Source organism: Oryzias latipes, chromosome 1 (assembly GCF_002234675.1).
Source record: "Oryzias latipes chromosome 1, ASM223467v1".
NCBI classification, from domain to species: Eukaryota; Metazoa; Chordata; class Actinopteri; order Beloniformes; family Adrianichthyidae; genus Oryzias; species Oryzias latipes.
The window spans coordinates 16,340,029-16,350,557 of record NC_019859.2 but is presented as its reverse complement, the minus strand read 5'-3'; the positions used below and the strand labels follow the sequence as shown (position 1 = coordinate 16,350,557).

Sequence of the window (10,529 nt, the reverse complement as noted above, 5' to 3'; positions counted from 1 at the left end):
GGTAATGGTCCCTTATGTGTATTTGGGGGTCGACGGTGGAACTGATCCCTCTGGGATTCTCAGATACTACAGTGAGAACGTTTTTAGTGAAACAGTGTGTCTGTGATGAGAAATGACTGTATATGACAACTGGACTGAGTGACCCCCTCCCCTTTCGTGTTCCAAACAGGAAGTACCCCTCTGGTCCATAAAGCCAAAATCCCACAGATTAGGAAATGAACAGCTATTACTCACTCATTGTTTTTGTCAGAATAAACATTCTTGTGCAATACCGTTTTTAACATGTCCTTGCTAATCCTAATATTTTTTCATTACATTTTTTCTGCATTGCAAGTTTTTCAAAGTATAAACTGGCCAATCAGATGCCTCAATCAAAGCAGGTGGCCTCACGTTCAACGTTTAAAATGTTTGATTGGCAGATTTCGTGAAGCCTGCTTTCAGTAGAAGGGTTGTTGACTTCCAACAGGCTCACTAGTAATTGTCCAGGGTGGATGCCATAGAAACTCAGACTGACTCGTACCAATCACTTCTTACTAATGCTGTTTGGTTCCTACATGGTGGCGACTGAACTGACTTAATTTCATTGGAACTGAAAATAGACCGTTTTCTTATACAGTCAATCATGCTGATAGATGACTGTCTGTTCTCACCATTTTGATGACCTCTCGGATGGCAAAGTATTTTTCGGTCAGGTCACCTGCCTCCGTCAACGGGGCGTCATAGTCATAGCTTGTGGGCTGTGCGCTGTAAGGTGAGTTAGCACCTGGAGGTGAGATAGCGGTGACCCTGTGGCGGGGGGCTACTTCAAAACTCTTGCGGTTTTTACGTTCCAGCACACTCACCATTCCAATAACCAAACTTTATTCCACCTATGAACATGTACCTGTAGGAGAGGGAATAAAAGAGGCTAAAATATACAAACGTCTGTGATGGATGGAAAAAGCCTGGTTGCCCTAAATTTGTCAACAGGTGTTTTTATAGCATGTTTTCATGGTTTTCCTGATGATGGACAACACAGATTAGAAAAAATAAGTTAAAATTACCAATTTGTAACATTTCTTTATTCAAATCATTAGGAATCAGGAGGAGATGAGAAAATGCCTTTGGAAAATATCGTATTTGTTAAATAGAAAATGCAATTGTCAGGCCACAAGCTCCCTCGTTGGCTACATACTGATGCATCCACTTGTAGATGACTGGATCCATGCACGTCTTTGTTTTCCTCGTGCACGCTGGAATCCGCCTCAAAACTGTAGGGCTGGATAGCTCCGACATTGCTCTCCATTTTGGTTACACCGGTAAAGTTATATTGGGGTTGTGAGGGGCTGTAATTGAGAATTGGATGGCTTGGCCAGTGCACAAGAGAAGCAGGCCCTGATGTATTTGCGCACATCCTTGTCCACGGTGGGCCAAAAAATGGCAGAGAATAAGGGCCAAGGTCCTGTGGATTCCAGCATGTCCCCAGGTAATGACATCAGACCATAGTGAAGAAGGCACGAATAGAGTACCTGTTAGGGCATGGTGCATGATTCGGTTCTTCACCTTGGGCTTGTTGAACCTTAGATTCGATTTCCCACATGAGGATGCCCACAATACAGGTGGATGGAAGAATAGAGGAGTCAGAACTGTCTTCGGAGGAGTTGAATTGACCAGAGAGTGCCTCGGATTTCACGTTACGGCTGCCGGGTCGGTAAGTGATGGTAAAATTGAACCAGTCGAGGAAAAGACACCAGCGGGCTTGTCGCGAATTGAGTCTTTTAGATGAACGTTGGTAGGCTAGGTTTTTGTGGTCGGTCCAGACAATAAACGGTTGCGCTGCCCCCTGCAGCCAGTGACGCCACTCCTCCAGGGCGAGTTTGATGGCCAACAGCTCCTGGTTACCAATATCATAGTTCTGTTCTGCTGGGGATAAATTCTTGGAAAAGAAATCACATGGTTTTAGCTTGCCTAAAGTGTTCTCTCTTTGTGACAGGACCGCGCCAACGCCGGAGTCAGAGGCATCCACCTCTACCACAAACTGGCGTGAAGGATTAGGTTGGATCAGATAGGAGCGGAGACAAGATGCTGGTTTCCTGCCTGCAGTACCAGATAAGATGTACCGAGGTCAGCAGCAGGCTGGTCTCTGGTTTATTTTTGTGCAGGTGTGTTTATGGAACACAGTCTTGGCAGAGAGAAAACAAAAACGTTTTTTCAAAAAATGTGACGGTAAGGTAAAATATGATTCACACAGACAGCTCTCACACAGAGCGGGAGAGAAGCTACCGCTACTGGGAGAATCTTTGAATGAGCTCAAGAAACCCTGAATGGTACATGATTACCGATAGCCCAGTGGAAATTTCAGAATAAAAGCAGAGCATCCGTTGCAGGTATACTTCCGTTTTGAGACAAAGTGTTGTGGTGTGAGTTGATTTGGTTGTGTTGTGAGTTGATTGATTTGTGTTATGATTTATTGTTTTTTTGTGTTGTGAGTTAATTGTTTCGTGTTGTGAGTCATTGTTCTGTGTTCTGAGTTATTGTTTCATATTGTGAATTATTGTTTCGTGTTGTAAGTTAATTTTTTTTATACCATGGGCTTAGCAGACATCAAATCTTGGATGGAGCCTAACTTCCTATGTCTGAATGAAATCAAGACAGAGGTGCTTGTTTTTGAAAAGACTGATCTGCTAACAGGTTCCTGTAGTGCTGTTGGCCCCCTGGACCCTTCAGATGCTTCTTTCATTAGGAATCTTTGGGTAAACCTTGACAGGCATTTTAAATATGACTAACATGTCAGTGCTGTAGTCCAGTCTAGTTTTTATTACGTGAGGCTAATCAGCAAAGTTAAGCCATATCTTCCTCCTCATGCTCACAAATGATCCATGCTTTGATTTTCTCCAGACTAGACTACTGTAATTCTTTGTATAGTTGCATTGGCCAGTCTCTGCTCCACTGTCCCCTGGTTCAAAATTCAACTGCTCGCGTGTAAACAGGGACCAAACGGTGGGTGCATATAACTTCAATATTATGCTCTCACTGGCCGCCTGTGACTTTTAGAATCATTTTTAAGATTTTACTTCTAGTTTTTAAATGTTTGAATGCTCTGGCACCTCAGTATCTTTCTGATACATGTCAAGTCCTAAGATCTGAACATCAAATGCTTTTAATGGTTCAAGTTGATGTATCAAGTTCGTGCCCTTTTAAACACAAACAGTTCTTGCCAATATAATTAATTGATACACTCTTTAATTTGAATTGAATGTCAATAATGAACTCTAAAAAATACTATTGAAACAAAGAAACCAGAGTACCTGAAAAAATCCCACACATGCATCTGAAGAACATGCTAACTATACACATAAAGAGGCTGTTTCAAGTTTTAAATGTGCTCTTTTTATTAATTTTTTTTTTAAATGTGCTCATTTTAAATGCAAACAGTTCCTACCAATATACTAATTTAATACACTCTTTAATTCTAATTAATTGTCTAATTCTTAAAAATCCTACAAAAAATCCTACACATTAGCTAAACATGGTTACTCTTTCCTTCCCCACACATACTGTGAGGTTACAGGTCTCTTGTTTGGTTCAACTGTCAGATTCCTGTGAGTCTGTTCAGTTTTCTCTCGTTTGGCCTTTTCAGCTTGTTTTATGCCAGCCAAACGATTTCTCGCCATACGGTTATGGCGATCCAACAGCGGAAGCGGTGGTGAGCGTGTTGCCTGCTTCCTTTTCACAAGGGACGTTTGGCGAGTGATGTGATGAGGGAGGGTTTCGCCTTTGAAGTCTAAATAGTGTTGCGCCGTGTCTAAGATCCTATTACTTTTTGTTTCTTTTTGAGAGATCTCAGACAGCTTGAGTGTCCGACCTGTCCTTAGCTCCATTTGTCTCCCTTTTGGAAGCTCAGGTGGGTGAGGCTTTGCTTCTTTTAATTGAAACTGGCCTTCACTGTGCATTTCCTGAGCTTTCTCTCGTTTGGCCCTTTCAGCTTGTTTTATGCCAGCCAAACGATTTCTCGCCATACGGTTATGGCGACCCAACAGCGGAAGCGGTGGTGAGCGTGTTGCCTGCCTCCTTTTCACAAGGGACGTTTGGCGAGTGATGTGATGAGGGAGGGTTTCGCCTTTGACGTCTAAATAGTGTTGCGCCGTGTCTAAGATCCTGTTACTTTTTCTTTCTTTTTGAGAGATCTCAGACAGCTTGAGTGTCCGACCTGTCCTTAGCTCCATTTGTCTCCCTTTTGGAAGCTCAGGTGGGTGAGGCTTTGCTTCATTAAATTGAGACTGGCCTTCACTGTGCATTTCCTGAGCTTTCTCCTGTTTGGCCCTTTCAGCTTGTTTTATGCCAGCCAAACGATTTCTCGCCATACGGTTATGGCGACCCAACAGCGGGAGCGGTGGTGAGCGTGTTGCCTGCCTCCTTTTCACAAGGGACGTTTGGCGAGTGATGTGATGAGGGAGGGTTTCGCCTTTGACGTCTAAATAGTGTTGCGCCGTGTCTAAGATCCTGTTACTTTTTCTTTCTTTTTGAGAGATCTCAGACAGCTTGAGTGTCCGACCTGTCCTTAGCTCCATTTTTCTCCCTTTTGGAAGCTCAGGTGGGTGAGGCTTTGCTTCATTAAATTGAAACTGGCCTTCACTGTGCATTTCCTGAGCTTTCTCTCGTTTGGCCCTTTCAGCTTGTTTTATGCCAGCCAAACGATTTCTCGCCATACGGTTATGGCGACCCAACAGCGGGAGCGGTGGTGAGCGTGTTGCCTGCCTCCTTTTCACAAGGGACGTTTGGCGAGTGATGTGATGAGGGAGGGTTTCGCCTTTGACGTCTAAGTAGTGTTGCGCCGTGTCTAAGATCCTGTTACTTTTTCTTTCTTTTTGAGAGATCTCAGACAGCTTGAGTGTCCGACCTGTCCTTAGCTCCATTTGTCTCCCTTTTGGAAGCTCAGGTGGGTGAGGCTTTGATTCATTAAATTGAAACTGGCGTTCACCGTGCATTTCCTGAGCTTTCTCTCGTTTGGCCCTTTCAGCTTGCTTTATGCCAGCCAAACGATTTCTCGCCATACGGTTATGGCGATCCAACAGCGGGAGCGGTGGTGAGCGTGTTGCCTGCCTCCTTTTCACAAGGGACGTTTGGCGAGTGATATGATGAGGGAGGGTTTCGCCTTTGAAGTCCCAATACGTTTGTGCCATGTCTAAAATCTCAGTTGTGTCCTTATGCCTGAGACCTTGGTTCTTGAAACACACTTACAGAAGAACATTTCATGTATTTGCAGATTTCTAAGTACTATGCAAATGATGTAATTTAGTCAAATATGATATCAAATGATGTCACGGGGTTGTATGTTGTAGTGTTGGGGACATCAAAACAAGCAATTATGAAGTCACAGGGTTGTATGTTGTGGTGGTGGTGACATCAAAACATGCAATTATGATGTCACATGATGTCACAGGTTTGTATGTTGTGGTAGTGCTGGTGGCGGCATCAAAACATGCAATTATGAAGTCACATGATGTCACAGTGTTGTATGTTGTGGTAGTGTTGGTGGCGGCATCAAAACATGCAATTATAAAGTCACATGATGTCACAGGGTTGTATTTGTTGATGTCACAGTGTGAAATATGAGGATGTTATAGTGTGACATGTGACGATTTCACAGTGACATCATCACAATGTCACATGTGATGACATGTGACCATAGACCCTATACATAAAGATGGACACAGCTGAATGTGACTTCTCGAGGCACACCATTCTGCTTGTTTTCATGTTGCCCTGCTTTTGCACACATGATTCAGCTCATCATCAAGCCCTGCAGAATTCAATTCAATTCTATTTTATTTGTATATCCCAAATTCACAACAACAGTCATCACGATGGGCTTTGTATAGGTAATTGAAGAAGTAAAACATAAAATCAAAAGGATCATGAATACAAATATTCAATAGAAAAAAACTAAATTGAACTTAGAAACTGACTTAGCTAAACTGGACATCCTTGCCCTTAGACTCCCATTCGCGCTAAGGAAATACTCCTAAAAAAAAAGGATTCCGGGAAAAACGTAGAAGTCTGACAATGACAGTCAACAAAGACAAGTGTGTTTGAGGTTGGATTGAAGAAATGCAGAACAGTGTCCCCCGAGGACTAGGGTTGGGAAACATTGCTTTAAAAAAAACCAAACTTCACAAATAAAAAAGAAATAGGTTTCCACTGTTGTTCAAACCACTCTCCACGTTTGTGGATCAATTTTAGTTCAAAGATTCTAAATTGGGGGTTGAGCTTTCAGTAAAATTATTGAATACATAGTTGAAATCAATCAACCAAGATCAAGTTTTATCAAAGAACAGCATGTGCAGTTTTGTTTGGTTTCCTATGTTTTGCTTAAAAAAGTAAGTGTTTTGGAAGCTGACCTTCCTGCATTTGGGTCTTTGGTGTTCCCAGTGAAATTACATTCTGACTATGATGGACCCAACAGGACAAGCTGGATTTTTCTCTGCTATCCTGTTGTTTACTTAAGGGGATCTACCACAGGATGGGTTTTTCCTGGGATCTGAGGAACTGGATGTCGAGCATGGACACTCATCTCGCCTGAAGAATACTTAGTGTCCTTCCAAGCAGATTAGACTTGGTGCTCCTGCACCTTTTGATGGGTCTGCTGAGGACTGCTGTGCCCTGTTTATCTCCTGCCAACTGCACTTCGACTTCAACCCAAGAGAGCTTCCCTTTGAATGGAGTAAAGTGACGTTTGCTCTGAGGTTCCTTATGGGCAATGCTCAGTGGTGGAGGAAAGCAGAGAGGGAGAGAGATGAGGATCTTTTAGCTTTTAATAAACTATCAGAAGTCCGTGAAAAACAGGCCGGTAAACGCTCTATGAAGACTGGGTAACACAATAAGTCAGTTCCAATAACACGTCTTTTGCGTCCTCTATAGCAGCAGGAGTCGTCTAGATCTCCCCTTCAGGCGGAGGGATGCTAGACGTACAAAGAAAGCAGAGGCCAGAACTCTGTCCTAAACACAGATATAAAGAAAGGTAAGCCCATCTACAAATTGGAACCTCTGCTGGGGACTGGGGTGTAAGAGGTATGGGGACAAAATAGACTTCAAACATTCGTGTGTGCGTAACACTTGATTTGTAACTTGTGTCTACCTAGTTGGGTATAGCTTTGGGTTTCTCTGTGCATAAAATTTGATTTGTAACTTATACATTTTATCCGTAATTGTGTAATTGCAGTGTATTTACATGCAAGTATCAAAACCGTACAAAATTACAATACAATTTACACATGCACAACTTGAAATTACACCAACTAACTGAAGTGAAAAGAGTCTCATAACCCCTCGTGCACTTGTAACTGTGATCCGTGCATAGGTGTGGTTTTGTCTGTGTGTACCGAGATTTGTAGGCATGGGAGCCGTTTTGAATGAGTAATTAGGAGTCATTTCAAGTTTTGCGTGCATAAATTGTATTTCTTATTTGAGCGTACATGTGAATGCACATTTGCAGATACACACAGTTACACACAAAATGTACTGTATGAGTTACAAATCAAGTATAACACAAATGATTTGACTATTTTCTCTACTCACATACAGGACTCTTTTAGAGCATTAACACCATGGCACCGTTTGTAAAAAGACAAACCTATAAGCCTTTTTACACATGAAAACATATTCCTGTTTATTTTGAATAAAAACTTTAAATGCACAAATAAGTTTTGCAAAGTGTCTCCTGTGCTGTTCATACTCGGACCGGACTGTGGCGTTAAGGATGGGAGTGGCAGAGAACTCCACAGTTCACGGCTGGGGATTGCAGGAAGCCCCTTCGAGCTCCAGGACGGAGTGGAACTTTTAGACAAAGCTGCTTCATCCTTTGAGTATTAACATGTTTTGTATCCTAAAAACCTAAAATAAACAAAGAAAACAAATCCTCTAAATCACGTTAGATACAAAGACTAGACTGAACATGCCTTCCTCCAGTTGGGCAGTTTGATGTAGGTGTCTTGGGGGAGGTCTGGGATGCCGTCTGGAATTATGAAGCTTCCTCCATAGAAGGCTGGTGTGGACAGAGAGGCAGGCTGAGGAGGGTTTGCCCATGCAGAAGGTGTTTCTCCAAGACGGCCCTGGCTGACAGCATCATCTATGCTGAGACCATACATGGTCCAGCCAGTGAGTGTATCCTCGCCCAAGGTCAGGTTGGACACCAAACCCTGACATCCGATGACAGCAGTTGGAAAAATTCTAATGACTATCTACACACTTTTTGTCAGTTCAACAGAAATAAAAAGCCATTCAGTGGATCTTTAGGCTTGGAAATGCATTTTAATGAACCTTAAAGACGTTGATGCCTTTCCCGTAGTTGATCCGACCCATGTTCTCTACCAGCATGTCCAGCTGCCAGCTTTCCCGGTAATATTGATGCTTATGACTTTGTTCCTTTCAAGGATTCCTGCAGCCACCTTTAGAGTATATACTAAAAGAAAGAAAGTGCCTCAGAATTTCATAAATTTTAAAATACTATATATACACTTTAATACCAATTAAAAATCCTTAATGTCATACATCATCTAAGAAAAGCATTGTAAACATCTGATGGTGAAGAACAAGACTCACCCTGTCTACAGAAACAAACGCCCTGATAAAGGGGGGTGGGCTCACTGCAGGTCACAGGCAATGTGGTTCTGTAAAGAACATACCCGTAAGCCTAGAGGTAGAAAGAAAATCATTACAAGCCCAAGTTTATTTATGAAAGATGAAGAATAACATCTTTTTTAAGAATGCCGGATTTAAATCTATGAAAGTCTGAGGATACGTGCTTTTGACAGGACCAGAGAAAGACAAGATTTCCAGAGCGTCCGCTACTGTCTGCAGCCACAGGATCATAGTGTAAGTACAGAAATACGAAGTTAAAATGTTCATGAACTAATTTTCAGAACGGAGATCCAACCTTCTCCATGGTAATGGTCCCTTATGTGTATTTGGGGGTTGACGGTGGAACTGATCCCTCTGGGATTCTCAGATACTACAGTGAGAACGTTTTTAGTGAAACAGTGTGTCTGTGATGAGAAATGACTGTATATGACAACTGGACTGAGTGACCCCCTCCCCTTTCGTGTTCCAAACAGGAAGTACCCCTCTGGTCCATAAAGCCAAAATCCCACAGATTAGGAAATGAACAGCTATTACTCACTCATTGTTTTTGTCAGAATAAACATTCTTGTGCAATACCGTTTTTAACATGTCCTTGCTAATCCTAATATTTTTTCATTACATTTTTTCTGCATTGCAAGTTTTTCAAAGTATAAACTGGCCAATCAGATGCCTCAATCAAAGCAGGTGGCCTCACGTTCAACGTTTAAAATGTTTGATTGGCAGATTTCGTGAAGCCTGCTTTCAGTGGAAGGGTTGTTGACTTCCAACAGGCTCACTAGTAATTGTCCAGGGTGGATGCCATAGAAACTCAGACTGACTCGTACCAATCACTTCTTACTAATGCTGTTTGGTTCCTACATGGTGGCGACTGAACTGACTTAATTTCATTGGAACTGAAAATAGACCGTTTTCTTATACAGTCAATCATGCTGATAGATGACTGTCTGTTCTCACCATTTTGATGACCTCTCGGATGGCAAAGTATTTTTCGGTCAGGTCACCTGCCTCCGTCAACGGGGCGTCATAGTCATAGCTTGTGGGCTGTGCGCTGTAAGGTGAGTTAGCACCTGGAGGTGAGATAGCGGTGACCCTGTGGCGGGGGGCTACTTCAAAACTCTTGCGGTTTTTACGTTCCAGCACACTCACCATTCCAATAACCAAACTTTATTCCACCTATGAACATGTACCTGTAGGAGAGGGAATAAAAGAGGCTAAAATATACAAACGTCTGTGATGGATGGAAAAAGCCTGGTTGCCCTAAATTTGTCAACAGGTGTTTTTATAGCATGTTTTCATGGTTTTCCTGATGATGGACAACACAGATTAGGAAAAATAAGTTAAAATTACCAATTTGTAACATTTCTTTATTCAAATCATTAGGAATCAGGAGGAGATGAGAAAATGCCTTTGGAAAATATCGTATTTGTTAAATAGAAAATGCAATTGTCAGGCCACAAGCTCCCTCGTTGGCTACATACTGATGCATCCACTTGTAGATGACTGGATCCATGCACGTCTTTGTTTTCCTCGTGCACGCTGGAATCCGCCTCAAAACTGTAGGGCTGGATAGCTCCGACATTGCTCTCCATTTTGGTTACACCGGTAAAGTTATATTGGGGTTGTGAGGGGCTGTAATTGAGAATTGGATGGCTTGGCCAGTGCACAAGAGAAGCAGGCCCTGATGTATTTGCGCACATCCTTGTCCACGGTGGGCCAAAAAATGGCAGAGAATAAGGGCCAAGGTCCTGTGGATTCCAGCATGACAGGTGACACGAGACGTATGTCCCCAGGTAATGACATCAGACCATAGTGAAGAAGGCACGAATAGAGTACCTGTTAGGGCATGGTGCATGATTCGGTTCTTCACCTTGGGCTTGTTGAACCTTAGATTCGATTTCCCACATGAGGAT

At 42.6% G+C, this 10,529-nt stretch overlaps 1 long non-coding RNA gene across 2 annotated transcripts; it reads left to right on the top strand.

Annotated features, from left to right (window-relative positions):
• The first annotated feature begins 2,575 nt into the window (after window positions 1-2,575).
• LOC105358436 lies at window positions 2,576-5,389 on the top strand. Of its 2 annotated transcripts, XR_002873671.1 has the most exons (6): window positions 2,576-2,732; window positions 3,620-3,883; window positions 3,965-4,228; window positions 4,310-4,573; window positions 4,655-4,918; window positions 5,000-5,389. It is a non-coding gene; the product is annotated as an uncharacterized LOC105358436 (long non-coding RNA). The 2 variants fall into 2 exon arrangements; XR_002873670.1 differs by having other exon boundaries at window positions 4,310-4,918.
• Window positions 5,390-10,529: the final 5,140 nt, after the last annotated feature.